General features: G+C 42.0%; 1 long non-coding RNA gene across 1 annotated transcript in view; it reads left to right on the plus strand.

Moving 5' to 3' along the window:
• Nucleotides 1–16,526, plus strand: part of LOC132653121 (uncharacterized) — a 49,431-nt gene extending 32,905 nt beyond the window's left edge. The window contains exons 2-6 of the long non-coding RNA XR_009590831.1: nucleotides 12,643–12,794; nucleotides 13,254–13,333; nucleotides 13,516–13,714; nucleotides 14,252–14,473; nucleotides 16,412–16,526. This is a non-coding gene — a long non-coding RNA (uncharacterized LOC132653121). The remainder of the gene's footprint in view (nucleotides 1–12,642; nucleotides 12,795–13,253; nucleotides 13,334–13,515; nucleotides 13,715–14,251; nucleotides 14,474–16,411) is intronic.
• Nucleotides 16,527–16,859: the final 333 nt, after the last annotated feature.

A 16,859-nucleotide genomic window follows, 5' to 3' on the forward strand; every position in this document is an offset into this window, starting at 1 on the left:
TGTGATCTTCTTCCCACTGTGGTCACCATGTTGTCCTACCCAGTGGGGTCACAGTATGCCCTCCTCAGTGGAGTCACCATAATGTCTTTCTGAGTGGGATCACTCTAACCTCCTCCCCATTGGGGTTACTGTAAAGTCTTCCCCATTTTTATGAGTAGATTAACTTTCCTGTGCTGCAGATTCTACTAGGAAATTCTAGCCATTACCTCTGCCTGACAGGCTTTTTCATTTGTTTCTTTGTTTTAGACTAAGGACCCAAAACAGGAACATGGTTGATGGCAGGTATTCAAAGTGCAGCAAGGGGCAGTTGTGGCTGGGGGGTAAGTTGTAAAAGGGGAAGCATTGTGTTGGGACAGACACAGGAAGCTTGACAGTGGTTAAGGCTGATGGTGTACTCATTTATGACATTAAGCCAAAATGTGAGGTTCACTAATATCATTTATATGTTAGAGGTCTTTATGAACATTCCTAATTCTTAGTGATAAGTTCTTGCGCTTATTGAACAATCAGTGCCCCAGGTTTGTGCACTGATGTTTTTGGCTGGGGTGTTCATTCTCTGCTTTGCATCACCTACAAACAAGAGCTCCGCAAGGGGATCTATAGAGCCAAAAAAATCTGGGCTCAGGAGGTCCTGCAGAGACTGAGGAATCAACCAAGGACCATGACTGGAGAGGACCTAGACCTTCTGCTCAGATGTAGCCCATGGCAGCTCAGTCTCCAAGTGGGTTCCCTAGTAAGGGGAGCAGGGCCTATCTCTGACATGAACTCAGTGGCTGGCTCTTTGATCACCTCCCCCTGTCAAGATGCCCCAATTAGGCCACAGAGAAAGAGGATCCAGACAGTCCTGATGAGACCTGATAGATAGGGTCAGATAGTAGGGAAAGGAGGACCTTAACTATCAGTGGACTAGGGGAGAAACATGAGGGGGATGGTGGAAGGTGGGACTGGGAGGAGACAAGGGAGGGGGCTACAGCCCATATACAAAGTGAATAGACTGTAATAAATAATAATAATAATAATAAAGAAAAGAAGGATAGTTCTCAATCCACATGTCCATTTTGACATTCTGTCGTTAGTAGTTATGTTACAAGGAAATATTTATTTCAACAGTTCCATGGTTACTCATTTCTCCTAAATGAAAGAACATTATATGGCATGGTTAGAGACTCAGTTTCTCCTCTTTGCTCTGAAACTGGCTGGGTGTGTGATTTTGAGATTATCCAGAATAATCCTTTTATTATTATTTTAAAAATATTTTTAAGTTCTCATTTCTACCTTTGTGGAATGAAGATCAGTGGGGCTTGGGCCAACTGTTGTGAGTGTGCCTGTGCGTGTGTGTGTGTCTTCTATGATATCAATGTTTTTATAGGTTTATAATTGGGAACTAAAGATGCTTATGAACATCTTGGCCCATGCTGGGAGGCAGGACCTCGTAATATATAGGACACATCAGGATTTTGAAACTCTGGCTTTTCTCAAACAGCTGCATGGGACTTGCCTATTTTTGCCCTGCTATTTTTGTGGGTTGTAACAGTGCATTTTAACCCCTATGAGTGGTTATAAAGCGGCACTGCCACGAAGAGGAAAACACATCAGAGCCACTGGAGGCAAGTCTTTGACTACTCTGTCTACCTGTTCCTCCAGTGGCATACATTCATGGTGCTATGAAAGAATGAAATGTCTGTGGCCCCCTTTAAAGCCAAATCCATTTAAAGCTTGTCTTTAAGAGAGACCAAGAAAAGGCGAAAAGGTTAGCCTATGATTTCACTGAAAGAGACTAAGAATAGCCAGCAATACAATACAGGTAACACATACTAAGCCTTAGAACTATTTTCTGGTATATTCTTTGAACTATTTCTGGTATATTTTATGATAAAATTGAATAAAACAGGTCTGTTTACAACATTTACTTTTTTCTGGTTCAGTGTGTCTGTGTGTATGAGTGTATCTGGGTATGTGCCTGTGCATAAATGCAGAAGCCAAAAGAAGGTATCCTGTAAGTCACTTGCTGACTATTCCTTTGAGACAGGATTGCTCTCTGTATGTAATGCTAGCATTATCTTAGCTAAACTCTAGCAATCCTCCTGCTTCTGCCCTTGTTGGAGCTAGGGTTATAGTCACGTGTGGGATGCATGTCTCGTTATGTAGGTGTGCTGGGGTCTGAACTCTGATCTCAGTGATTGTGTAGAACGTGCTCTTAGTCACTGAGCCATCTCTCTAGTGAGCTTTTGTTAAAGATTTAACTCTTGTGAATGTTTTTTTTTTTAATTTTTTACAATTTATTCATTTTATATCCAGATTGTGGCTCCCTCCCTCATCTCCTCCCAGTGCCAGCCTCCCTTCCTTTTCCCCCATCCCCTTTCCCTAGTCCACTGAAAGGGAGAGTCCTCCCCTCCAGCCATCTGACCCTAGCTTATCAAGTCTCATCAGGACTGCCTGGATCCTCTTCCTCTGTGGCCTGGCAAGGGGAAAGTGATCAAAGCATGGCAACTGAACTGCCCATGGGCTACATTTGAGCAGGGTTTCTAGGTCCTCTCCAGGCATGGTCTTTGGTTGATTCATCAGTCTCTGCAGGGCCCCCGGGCCTAGCCTTTTGCCTTTGTTGGTCTCCTTGTGGAGCTCCTGTCCCCTCTCGGTCCTTCTACTTCCCCCTTGTGCCACCCAGCAGGGGTCTGAAGCAGATGCAGAGACTCACAGCCAAATTTTGGGCAGAGCACAGGGAGTCTTGTAAATGATTTTTCTTTCTCTTTTCATTCTCTTAGAATACATCCTGATTACAGTTTCCCCTCCCTCCAGCCCTCCCTGTTCAACTATACCTCCCTTCTTCCCCGTATCTACTGCTCCTCTGTTTCTATTCAGAAAAGAGCAGGCCTCCCAGGGATATCAGCCAAACATAGCATAACATGATGTAATAAGGCTAGGCACAAACCCTCACATGAAGGCTGGAGGCAACTCAGTAGGAGGAAGAGTCCCGAGAGCAAGCGAAAGAGTAGGAGACAACCGCACTGCCCCTGTTAGGAGTCCAACAACAGCATAACTCAAGCTAACAGCCATAGCATATATGCAGAAGGCCCAGTGCAGATGCATGCGGGCTCTGCAATTGTTGCTTCATTCTCTATGAACCCCTCTGAACCTTGTTTAGTTGATTCTGTGGGCTGTGTTGGTAACCTCAACCGCTCTGGCTCCTGTAATCCTTCCTCCTCCTCTTCTTTAGGATTCCCTGAGCTCTGCCTCAGGTTTGGCTGTGGGTTTCTGCATTGGTTCCCATCCCCTGCCAGAGGAAGCCTCTCTGATGACAATTGGGCCAGGCACTGGTCTATGAGTATAGCAGGGTATCATTAGGATTTTCATTGACGTGGTTCTACCCTGTGTCTCTGGGCTATCCAGCTTCCGGTTCCTGGCTATGCAGGCAGTGTCTGGCATAGGCTCTCTGGAGTTGGTTCTCAAATTAGACCAGACATTGGTTGGCCACTCTCATTAAGTTCTGAGCCACCACTGTGCCAGCATATCTTGTAGGCAGGGCAGGTTGTGAAATTTTCTTTTCAAGCTTTTTTTTTCAAGTTTTGCAATTTTCTATAATAGGGCATGAAAGGTCAATTTGTACACAAGCCACCTGAAAACAACGTAGTCACAGGATTCTGAATGATAGATTCTGTGGTAGATTGTGTGGCATGCAACTGATGATCTTGTGACATTAAACTATTTCAGGTTCTGCCTTGTCCCTTTCAAATCAGGTCCTTCTTGCCCTGTTTTCTTATTTTTCCTCTCGCTGTGTTTATTGAATATCTCTCTGTGTGTTTTAGCAGTGACAAAGATGAAAATAGAAGGAGGTTTAGAGTTACATCGTTTTTTTCCAGAGTGCCTACCTTCTGTTGCCACAGTGCCCCAGCACAAGGAGCTCCTTTGTCTCTGGAACCAAGGCCAGTCACTTCTCCCTGTTTTACGATTGTGCTAAGCTTGACCTCTGCCTATCTGGTGGTGTATTTTCAACAAAAACAAAATTCTTAACTGTGTTTGTTTTTATGATTGACTGTAAAAAAAAAAATCATAGCTTTCAACCTTACCTGTTGGCGGAAGCAGCCAACCTCCCACTTCTCATATACTTGGAGGAGGTGCAGTCCGGACAGCAAACACTGGCCTTGGGACCCAACATAGGGACCGAAAAGGGAAGCTCTTTTAGTTTGTTTGAAACTCTGTAAGATTCTTAAATAGCAAAGAGAATGTTCCAGTTAACTTTTAAAATGCTCTTCTTTTCTAAGAAATTTCCTTTCCACATCCTGATCACAGCCTTGGGGATTCTCTGGAGTAGAGGCATTCCCTCATGGAATCATTTCAGAATTCACCGTAGATGCAGGATCGTTGTGTGGGGAACAGTGGTGTAATTCATGGGTGGTCAGGGAAATTCTTGCTACTTAGTATTGCTTTCTTTAAATACTTAATAGATATGTGTTTTGATTAAAATTGCCCATTAAACACAGTAGCTTTGACAAATATTGGAAGGACAAGCAGTAAGTCATTCCTCTCAGTACTGTAATATTTCATTTGAGCAGGCTTTTCAATCAATAAAGAGCAATTTAGTTCTTAGAGAAGCACACACCATCCTGATTGATTTGTGTGGAATCCTAATATAATGTTAAGTAGTTAAGTAAGGTTACTTAAAAACAAATTTTATTTTGGGGTTGGAGAATTTATGCTGGAGAGTGATGTTATGTAATTGATGAAACTGGTTATATCTCTTAACATACTCATTTTGAAACCAAAACACTGTGTCTAGAAGACAATTTCTAATAAGGAGTCCAAGTATGCTAAGGGAAGCCAGGCCAACAGATTAAAATATTAAGCATGAGGAGAGATAAAAATGTGTGTATATGAGAGAAAGATGTTTCCTGTTGATGGCATCTGCTCCTCTTCTGTGCTGCCCACAATTATGTGGTCTTATTTTGGGTTACTTCTGGGATACTCTGACTTTCACAGTTCTAGTTTATGTGGCATACATCATTCTAAACCTTGCCAACCAGACGTGCCAGTCAATGTATTCCTTCCCTCTGGTCCAACTGATTGGTTATAGAATGTCACTCTATTGGGTCCAATATAACAAAATCTCAGTATTTTAAAAATTATATTTAATGTGTATATATTCATACATTTATATAATATATTTAAGATAAATTACTAATATATTTATATATAATTTATCTTTATAAATAATATATTTATCTATAAACATATAAATAATTTATATTAAATAGTTTGATATATAAAATATATTTGATATATACATATATTAAAATTATAATATATATATTTCTAAGAGAAAAAATGTTTACACACCCATGCCATGGTATGCATGTAGGCACCAGAAGACAACTTTCAGGAGCCATGTCTCTTTCTCTGCTCTGTGTGTCCTGTGCGTTGAGCTCAGGTCATCCACTGAGCCATCCCACTGGTCCAATTCCAGTATTTATACTATGATCATTAGAACTTGAAATTCCACTGTAACAATGGAATCAGAAGTCTATCTGACTGTTGGGTCCACATTAAAAATAAAGCCACGAAAACTGGATGTACATTGTGTGTTTGTGTGTGCATGTGTATGAGAGAGAGAGAGAGAGAGAGAGAGAGAGAGAGAGAGACAGAGAGAGAGATACATGGAAATAATTTAGAACCCTTCAGTCCCTGGATCCTGGTGTGTTTATAGCCACATGTAGCTTCAAACATTTCAGTTTTATGAACCAATAAGGTCCCGTTTTTATTTGCAATTGTTTGAACTGGTTTGTTTTACGTCACTAGTATAAGAAGAGAAAGAAATGCAAATGTAGAGAACAGTTACATTAGGGGCTGGTAGATAATCAAGCGGTAAGTTTACGGAGTTTATAGAGACAAGAAATGGAAGAAAGCAGAGAGTAAATAGGGCAGACGTCAGCGTGAATGCTGCCATGCATTGGAGAACAAGGGTGCTCTGTGGATCGTGGATGAGGGAGCCAGGATGACCTCCCCAGGATGGAGGGAAAGGACACTGCCGGGAGCTAAGGAAAGAGTGCACAACTTCCTTTGCCTATAAAAGGCACTTCTGCTCCCTTGGGCTTGTTACCTTGGAATCCACCGTTCATCCTTCCCCGCCACACATCCACACACTCATCTTGTCCTGCACATGTCCCTCCACAGTTACTCTTGGCCTCCTACTTCATGCCTCAATTGCCAAGAGCTTGGTCCAGGTGCTTAATATTCGTTTCCTGGAACCTGCAAAGGCCGCCTCCCTGCTCCTGTGCCCACAGCCTTCCCGTGTGGGATCTGTTCCTTAGCCTGCTGCCAGAATGTTGGCCCCGAGGCTCAGTTCTCATTGTGAAATATCAACACTAACACATGCATCTGGACTGGGCACTGGAGCAGGCCCTGACCCGCCATCTGATCTTGGGAAAAGTCCTTAACTTCTCTAGGTGTGGGGTGCCAGTCATTGAGGTCAGGGATTAGACAAGTACTTGGATAGCCATTGCCTCCACCATTGGTTAATATTCAAAGGCTGCTCTTTTTTTGTTTTATTTTTTGTTTTTTCTAGACAGGGTTTCTCTGTATAGCCCTGGCTCCCTTGGACTTGCTTTGTAGACCAAGCTGGCCTCGAAATCACAGTGATCCACCTGCCTCTGATTCCCTCCCTAAATGCTGGGATTAAAGGCATGAGTCACCACACCTGGCTCTTTTAACTTATGTACACTAGCAGAAATGAGACTCTTCCTGGCTCTGAATGCCACTACCTTGTTCATTTCTTCCTTTGCTCCTTTATTTTTCCATGTGAAAGCCCTATCCATTCTCTTACATCCAAGCTCAGGTGTTATTTGAAACTTTCCCATATTCCCAGCAGAGGCCCTCCTTACCCCTTCATCTCCATCACAGTGCCGTTTGTCTTACTCTGTACTTGTGTCTACCCTTTGCAAAATTACCAATGATTTCAGTCATATTCATCGGTCATTGTAGCCTTCAAGATTCCAAACATAGTAGCTAGTTTTTAGTAAGTGCTTTGAATGAAAATACATACACATCATGTTGAGGCCCTGTTCATTTAGGCATCTTGTAACATCCTCCCAAGCTTGTTGGATATTCTTTGTCTGTCGAATAAGGGCATATGCTAATTAAAGCTATGGCCTCTTGAGCTTGTTAGTATTGCAGAAGCGAGGGTTAACCTACTCCTGCATGGGCCAGGAGTGCATCAGCAGTCAGGGCTAGGGGAAAGTCTCATCAGGGTCCTTAGAGGGCTCTATGCAAGCCCTGCCAGTCTTTCCTGGGTGTGAGGAGAGTGACAGTGAGCTATGCTGTGCAGAACAATGTGGCCTCTTGTTTTGTAGTTCCTGACAATAGAGTGAAGTGGGAGAAGCCTAATTCTGAAGGAAAGAGCAGAAACGGAGAGAAGAAAGAATATGGAAAACAGTGGATAGAAGGAGGGCGTGCTAGAGAGATAACAATGTGCTCCATAATCCTTTTTATAGCAAGATGATCAGTTCCAGACCTGTGAACCGGTTGCACTGCTGTGGTGATACTGAATATTGACAAAGCCAGTGCTTTGGCCAACAGCTTAAAATTATGTGGCTCTCTACTACCTTGGACCGTGAACCTTGAGACCTTCCTCTGCGGGGCTGGTTTTCCTGTGAGCCTGTGGGGAAATAGATGGCTGTACTTGGGTGAACCTTTGCTGTCTATTTTATTGGCTTCCCCTCTCCGCCCACAGCAACTTAAATCATTAAAAGCCTGTATAATTAAAATTTCATCCAAGTCACACCAGTTACGTTTGCTGGCCACAGTGGGGAGTATAAATATCTTAGAAAGGGCTGAAGACAGAGGCGGCTTCCTGCCTGTGGTTTGGGCTCTGTCGGCTACTGTGTGCCATCTGCAGCCTGCAGAAGGCCGAGTGCCCTGCTCCTCAGCCCTGCTCCTCAGCCCTGCTCCTCAGCCCTGCTCTTACGGACCCTTCACTCAGTCTGAAGGTGGCCAGTTATTGGTGAGGGTGGAGATCTGCCATGGCTATGATAGAACTCTCTTCTTTCTCATTTGGTCTTTTGCTTCCTAATGTATTTTGGTTGGAACATCTAAGTTAATGCTTCTTTCTTCTGGGTGACCGGAAACTAGAAGATCGCCATCCTTCCTGTGCTGACATTAGACTGATTTCCTGAAACACACTTTGTATTGCTATCTTACTCCTCAGATACCCTGTGGTTTCACATAGCTGTGTTGGAGCACCTATTGTGCAGGTTTCTTGTTATGGGTTTTCCTACAAAAACAGGGAACACGGAGTGGAGCCGACTCTAGAGCCTGTGGGTGGGCTCTTTTATGCAATGGCAGTGAATATATCTCTAATTCACATGTTATTTTACTTAATGTGGGGTAGCATCCATATGCAGTTACTATCATCCCAGTTGAGATACAGTGAGAGTCTTGGGATCAGCATGTGACTGACCTGATTTGGGTTGAGGCAGGGTTCTGGGTAGGAGTAGAAGAGTGGCTGGTCTTAGGAAACTGGGTGGGAAAATAAGAGTGGAAAGGAAGGAAGCCACCTGGGGAGTGTGTTATAAACCAGCTACAAGTTTAGACACCCAGAAGCCAGCCCTCCTGAGGAAATGCTTGGAAGAGTATCTTAAGTTATCCCATTTGACTGCCTACAGATTGAGAAAGAATCTTCACCAACCCTTTATCTGACAGAGGACTCATATCCAGTATATATAAAGAACTAAAGAAGCTGAAAAGCAGCAAACCAAGTAACCCACTTAAAAAATGGGGAACAGAGCTAAACAGAGAATTCTCTGTAGAGGAATATCGAATGGAAGAGAAACACTTAAAGAAATGCTCAACCTCATTAGCCATCAGGGAAATGCAAATCAAAACGACCCTGAGATATCACCTCACACCCATCAGAATGGCCAAGATCAAAAACTCAAGTGACAACACATGCTGGAGATGTTGTGGAGAAAGGGGAACCCTCCTCCACTACTGGTGGGAATGTAAACTGGTACAACCACTCTGGAAATCAATCTGGCGCTTTCTCAGACAACTAGGAATAGCTCTTCCTCAAGAACCAGCCATACCACTCCTAGGCATAGATCAAAAAGAGGCTCAAGTACACAGAAAGGACATTTGCTCAACCATGTTTGTAGCAGCTTTATTTGTAATAGCCAGAAGCTGGAAACAGCCCAGATGCCCCTCAGCTGAAGAATGGATGCAGAAATTGTGGTACATCTATACAATGGAGTATTACTCAGCAATGAAAAATAAGGAAATCATGAAATTTGCAGGTAAATGGTGGGACCTGGAAAGGATCATCCTGAGTGAGCTATCCCAGAAGCAAAAGACACACACGGTATATACTCACTCATATAAACATACAACATAGGATAAACCCGCTAAAATCTGTACATCTAAACAAACTAAGCAAAAGAGAGGAGCCTAACTAAAATGCTTAATCCCCATCCTGAAAGGCAAAGAGGATGGACATCAGAAGAAGAAGAAAACAGGAAACAACCTAGGAACCTGCTACAGAGGGCCTCTGAAAGCCAGAAGAAAACAGGAAACAACCTAGGAACCTGCCACAGAGGGCCTCTGAAAGCCTCTGCCCTGCAGACTATCAAAGCAGATGCTGAGCCTGATGGCCAACTGTCGGGCAGAGTGAATGGAATTTTATGTAAGAAGTGGAAAATAGCAAGAGCTTGAGAGGACAGGAACTCCACAAGGAGAGCAACAGAACAGGAAAATTTGAACACAGGGAACTTCCCAAAGACTCATACTCCAACCAAGGACTATTCATGGAGATAACCTAGAACCTCTGCACAGATGTAGCCCATGGCAGTTCAGTGTCCAAGTGGGTTACATAATAAGAAGAAGAGGGACTGCCTCTGCTCTTTGATCACCTCCCCCTGAGGGGGGATGGGCCTTACCAGGCCACAGAAGATGACAATGCAGCCACTTATGATGAGAACTGATAGACTAAGATCAGAAAGAAGGAGAGGAGAACCTCCCCTATCAGTGGACTTGGGGAGGGGCATGCATGCAGAAAGGGGAGGAAGTGTGGGATTGGGAGGGGAGGATGGAGGGGCTTATGGGGGGATACCAAATGAATAAAGTGTAATTAATAAAAGTTAAATAAAAAATTAAAAAAAAGAAATAAAAATTTTTTTATCAGTGCTTCTTTTTTTAATTTTAATTTTTTTCTTACAATTTATTCATTATATACACCTATTGAAACTCCCTCCCTCAACTCCCCCTGGTTCCATCCTTCCTCTCTCTTCCCCCCATCCTTTTCCCTTAGTCCACTGAAAGGGGGAGTTTTCCACTATTACCATCTGCCCATAGCTTGTTAAGTCTTACCAGGATCTTGCCTGGATCCTCTTCCTTGGTAGCCTGGCAAGGCCGCATCATGAGGAGTGAGTGATCAAAGAGCAGTCAGCTGAGTTCATGATAGAGGCAGCCTCTGCCCCTCACTCGGAGATCCATGTCGAGACTGGGCTGCCAATTGGCCACATCTGAGCAGGGGGTCTAGGTTGGCTCCATGCATGGTCCTCCCTTGGCGCATCAGTCTCTGCAGGAGCTCCTGGGCTCAGATCTTTTAGTTTTGTTGGTCTCCTTGTAGGGCTCCTGTCCCCTCCATGTACCTCCTTCTAGATATCCCTCAATGGAGGACTGGATACAGAAATTGTGGTACAACTGTACAATGGAATACTACTCAGCTATTAAAAACAAGGAAATCATGAAATTTGCAGGCAAATGGATGGAACTAGAAAAAAATTATCCTGAATGAGGTAACCCAGACCTAAAAAGACACACGTGGTTTACACTCACTTATAAGCAGATTTTAGCTGTATAATATAGGATAGCCATCTACAGACCTGAAGAAGCTAAACAACAAGGAACAACTTAGGGAGGATGCTTAAATCTCCTTCAGAATGGCATATAGGATAGATACCAAAAGTGGTGGAAGAGAAGAAACCAGATGGGAGCCTACTGTAGGGGGTCCTCTGAAATGATTCACCTAACAGGGATCGAAGCAGATGCTGAGACTCATGGTCGATCTTTGGGCAAAGCTTAAGGAGTCTCATAGAGGAAGAGCACTTTTTAAAAACTATTTTAAAATTTTCTTTTATTGAGAGGTCTCTGTTTAAATCCCTAGCCCATTTTAAAATTAGGTCACTTGCTTTTTTTGACTCTATTTTTTTTTAATTCTTTGTATGTTCTGCATATTGATCCTGCCAGATATATAGCTGTCTGTCTTAGTTAAGGTTTCTACTGCTGTAAAGTGACACCTTTACCATGGCAAGTCCTATAATGGAAAACATTTAACTGAGGCTTGCATACAGTTCAGAACTTTAATCCATTATCACCGTGGCAGGAAACATGGCAGCACACAGGCAGATGGTGTTGGATAAGAAGCTGAGAATTCTGCAGCTGGATCAGCAGGCAGCAGGAAAAGAAAGAGAAACACAGCCTGGCTTGAGCATTTGAGACCTCCCCTCCCCACCCACAAGTGACAAGGCCTACTACAAAAAGGCCACACTGATAGTGCCATTCCTATAAGGACCATTTTCATTCAAACCATCACACTGGAATAGATTATTTCCTATTCTTCTTCACTTGATTGATTGCTCCCTTAGCTGTATAGAAGCTTTATAGTTTTATGAGGTCCCAGTTGTCAATTGCTGGCCTTGATTTCTTGGCAAATTGAGTCCTGTTCAGAAAGTTCTTCCTATACCTATATATTTCTTGTCAGACAGTGCCTTGTTTTCTTAGAGCAGTTTTAGCACTTTTAGGTTTCAAATTGAGACCTTTGATTATTTGAACAAGATGTTTGTGCATGGTGAGAGATACGAGTCTGGTTTTACTCTTCTTCTTATGGACGGCTAGTTTTCTCAGTACTATTTATTGATGACGCTATTTTTGTGTGTGCTTTTTGCCTCTTTGTCAAGTATCAGTCAGCTATAGTTACAAGTACTCATAATTGAGTCTTCTATTTTATTCTATTGGTCTGCATGTTTATTTTTGAGCCAGTACTGTATTGTTTTTGTGATTATAGTGCTATAATATATGTTGAAGTTTAAAATAGCAACCTGCTTAGTATTAATCTTCTTGCTCAGGATTTCTTTGGTTATCTGGGAGCTTTCTCTAGTTCTATATGAATTTGGGAATTTTTTTCTGTTTATATGTAGTATGGTATGTGTATGATTGGGATTGTATTGAATCTGTAAATAGCTTTTGGCACATTGCTCATTTTGACTGTATACATTCTGCTGCTCCAGAAACATGGGGAGTTTTTCTGTTTTCTAGTGTCTCAATTTCTTAATTCAGAGGTTTGAAGTTTTTGTTGTAGAAGTCTTTCATCTCCTTGGTTGTATTATTCCAAGATATTTTATTGTCTTTGATGCTTCTGTAGATGAGAGTGTGTTCATGTTCTCTTTCTCAGAGTATTTGTTGTTCATGTACAGAAAGGCTGAAAAGTTTTATATGTTGATACTGTACTCTGCCACTTTGCTGAAAGTCTTTTTTTAGAGGTTTTCTGGTGGGACTTTTGGGATCTCTTACATATAGTATCATATCATATGTAGACTGTGATAATTTGACTTCTTACTCTATTGTCTTCCTTTAATTTCTTCCCTTGCATTGTTGCACCAGCTACTGCTTCCAGAGAAAGCCACAACTGGACAGGATGCAGATTGTGGAGAAGACCAGCTCCAACAGATTCATCTACATCACAGCTCCTGCATCTGTGCTTCAGGGAACATTATGGAAGAGAGGACACAAAGATTGTAAGAGCCAGTATACCAGTAAGTCCATTGTGAAACAGCTCTCCTAGGAAAGGCTGCATGAGCAAGTCTGGAATGACAGCAATATCAATTGTCAGGCTAATATGGAGGGGAAAATTCTTAGTTCTACTTCTTGAAAAAGAACTGCAGGTAACTGCTGGGAAAGAAGGAATTGGCATCTCCTAGGGGCAAGACATTTAAGCATGTGTACTGACCATACACACCCTAGCGCCCACTCCCACTGTTTGAATGGACAGTACAGACCCTAACTTCTCCCCCTCCCCACTGTTGAAATGGAATGGAATATTTCCTTTCTTGAGCTGGAAGATCAGCTTTTTTCTGTCTTTTGACTTGACTTGGAAAGTTGGCTTTTCCTGCTGCTTTTTGACTAAAACTACACAGGTCTCTGTGGCTTCCAATGTGCCAGCTTGTGTAAAGTGTAACCTGGTTCTTCAACTTATGCTCTTTCTACGCACACAGGATCACACTTCTGCTGATCCTACTTGACTGGAGAGTGGTGACAAGTTCAGAGAGCACTGATGATCCTCAGAAAGAGGATGGTGAGTAACAGTGTTAGCTCAAAGCACTACAGATACAAGAACTTGTTTGCAATGAATATCTCAAGTTTTCATTGGCTTTTGTGAAATAAAACTGAGCGAATGTTTTCTCTGACACACTTTTCCTCCATTCAGTATTTAATTTACCTTTTCCTGTGACATTCTGACCTGTCTGTGTGCCACAGAACTGGAGGCAGCTGCTGGAAATGTTGTCACATGACTGGGGATCCTGAATGCTCTGCTGAGTTTGATGATACCATCCTCTGAATGAAGCTGCTTTGTCCCATAATGATTCTGGTAGCACTAATCAGGTGATGAAGCAGAGCAAAGCACTGACCTCCTCTGTGATGTTTTCTTAAGATCAAGAACGAACTTATTATCATTGTAAGTTAATTACTGTTTCAAGGAATGAGGGGGAGGGATTGAAGAACTGACGTCTTAAGCTTCCAATACATGACATTTTTGTCCTATTCGTTCTTCTGTGTGATTGCTTCAAAATTTAGCCCCATCCTGATAGCAGTCAAAGAGTGTTCCTACTTGAATAAAGGATCTCATTCACCCCAGAGAAGCCTTGGTGTGTCCCACCAGCCATGGCATCACGTCGCCTGAGAACTCACAAGTGTTGAACTCTAGGGCATCCCACAGCTACTTAATCTGAGTCCATGTTACAAGAAGGTTTTCTGGTGAATCATCACATTTCACATTCAGCTTTGAGAAAGAAGCTCTGGTTTAAAATATTTATGGTCTGTGTTTTTATCAGCAGGAATCTCTCAACAAGACTGTTAACAGTTTAAAGAGTTAAAAGTTAACTGGTTCCATCTTTTCATTTCACTTTACAGAGAAATAAAAGTAGAGTTCAAAGAGACTCATTGTCACAGAGTGCCGGTCTCATAGCTTCATCTGAGATTGTTTTCATTATAGGAGCACCTTCAGCGTCTTCATTTTAGAGATGAGAAAAATGAGGTCCAGGGACGTAATGATACTTATCTGAGGCAAGAGTACACACAGCTGGACAGAGGAAACAAGATTAGGCTACAAAACAGACAACTCCCAAACTGGACTGGAAAGCTGCTCCTGTTCATGTCATACCTTCTTGCTGATTGACACGGGCCCTTTTGCTCTGTATCATCATCCTGTTTCATGGTAGGATTTGGCTAATGGGATGGGTGTTAGGTGGAGCTGTGTCAGAGGGATCATGTCAAACACATACTGGATTCTATAATTGCATATCAGTGATGTGGGCCACTTGTTCTCATGTCGCTGTCTACAATGACTCATATGCCTATGGCTGAGAACAGTGCTACAATAAAAATGTAGTTTCCTTGCAAATATTTAACAAGGGACTGATTTATAGTATTTGCTGATTTTTAGTGTAAATATATTTCTTTATGGGAAGAGGCAGTATAGCTCAGTGATTGAGTCCTTGCCTAGTGAGTACAACGTCCTACTCCTATTGTCAGATGCCTCAAATATGGCATCTGAATGCATGCATACACATACACATACACAAACACACGCACCAATGTTTCTTTCATGCTTGAAACATTTAAAAGATATCATGTCATATGACTTTCATGATTGAAACATGACACCTATTGAGCTAGGCACATGTTGCCATTCAAAGTTGATACAGAAGTTGCACATGTTCTACTCTCTATAAGTGACACCAGCTTCTCAGAGGCAACTCCCTAGCACCATTGAATAATCCTCAAATAGGAATGAAATTGACAAAGGACAACATCATCTGTCAACAGAGGACGACTAGAGACGACTAAAGCAGGGAGTTTGGCAATGAACACAATCTATTATGGTCACTATTCAGAGAAATCAGTGGTCCCTGGAAAGACAGAGAAAATGGAAGACCAAACACTTTTACAACAAATTTCAAATTTGGTACATATACATTCATACAGTTAGCTATTACTTTTTCTGTAACCAATTCTTGAAAGTGAAATTTTCTATTTGCATGGTCATAATCTGAATAATGACTTCTTAGACAATGATGTCTTGGTTTTATTTTTAGTTTCTGTGATTAAATACACTCACAAAAACAATTTAAGGGATAAGAGATATACTTGGCTACAGTTCTGGGTTACAGTCCATCATTTCTGGGAAGTCAGGGTGACAGAACTTGAAGGAGCTAGTCATATCATATCCACATTTGAGAGCACATAGCAATGAATTAATGCAAGAGTCCCAGAGCTCAGCTGATTTGCCCATTCCTTTACAGTCCACCCACATTGGGTGGGTCTTTCCACTTCAAGAATCCTCCACGGACAAACCCACTGACTAATATAATCTAGACAACCTCTCATTGAGACTCCCTTCCCAGGTATATCTAATGATGTCACATTGCCAATTCCAAGCCATCATGGGCGCGCACACGTGCACGCACACACACACACACACACACACACGCACACACACACATGGCTGCAGAAAATTTTTGCCACTTGGAGACATCATAGTTTTAGTTCATAGCACACTCATGTTTCTGGAGACACTGGGATAAGCAAACCCACTGCACTGACAGTTGCATGAGAGTACAGGGCTTATTTTTACAAATGACTGTTAATGTTTATGTATTTACTATGCCTTTTAATTGTTAGGATGTATTCCTTCTATTAATAAGAAAGTTAATTGTAAAAGGGTACACTGTGTTATGCCAACAGCCAACAGCCTCATATATCCACATTTATTGCCTTTCCCCGTGCATCATTTTCTATTGTACTAGATCTAATCTCATGTTTTGTTTATTATGTAATGAGAAGAAGTAGGCTATACTCTCGCTCTGTGCGTATGTGTGTGTGTCTCTCTCTCTCTCGGTGTGCATGTATGTGTTCCATATTGTTTTGGTTTATGCAAAAATGCACTATGATGTTTACCCAATGCATTTCCTAGCAGATGCCTCTGCTTAGATGATGTCCTACTGTACTTGAGATGGGGTTGGACTTAAATGGTCTCAATAATTGCCATATTTTCTTTCAGGGTCTTTTATTTTGTTGGATTATTTCTATTTTATGTAAATACAGCCATAGTACTGGGACATCTGATGGCACGTTACATTTTGTCTTTTCATAGGTGACAAACCAGGCATTAGTTGTCGTAAGGGCATGCTGAAGAACAGAACAGGTAGCAAACCTTTACCAACGCAACAGCACACAGATTTCCTGAATTACTTTAATTATACTCAGTGGACTTGGAATAACAACAGCAAGTCACAGAAAGTTCTAGATAGCTTGCATATAAATATTTAGCAAAGAAAACATCATTCCTCAAGGTAAGGTTCCTTTAACGTGGTTTTAAATATTTTTCAAAACCAGAACATTATATGGTTATATTTATAGTCTTTATTCAATGATTCAGAGACCCTTCTCACCTTGAAACAGGGTCCCATGTAGCTCAAATTGGCCTTGAACTAACTGCATAGCAAAGAATTACCTTGAATACCTGATCCTTCTTCCTTCAGCTCTCAAGTGCTGATACTTCTGGAGTGTATTACAACACTCAGCTTTTGAACTGACTTTAA

Source organism: Meriones unguiculatus, chromosome 3 (genome assembly GCF_030254825.1).
Source record: "Meriones unguiculatus strain TT.TT164.6M chromosome 3, Bangor_MerUng_6.1, whole genome shotgun sequence".
Taxonomy (NCBI): domain Eukaryota; kingdom Metazoa; phylum Chordata; class Mammalia; order Rodentia; family Muridae; genus Meriones; species Meriones unguiculatus.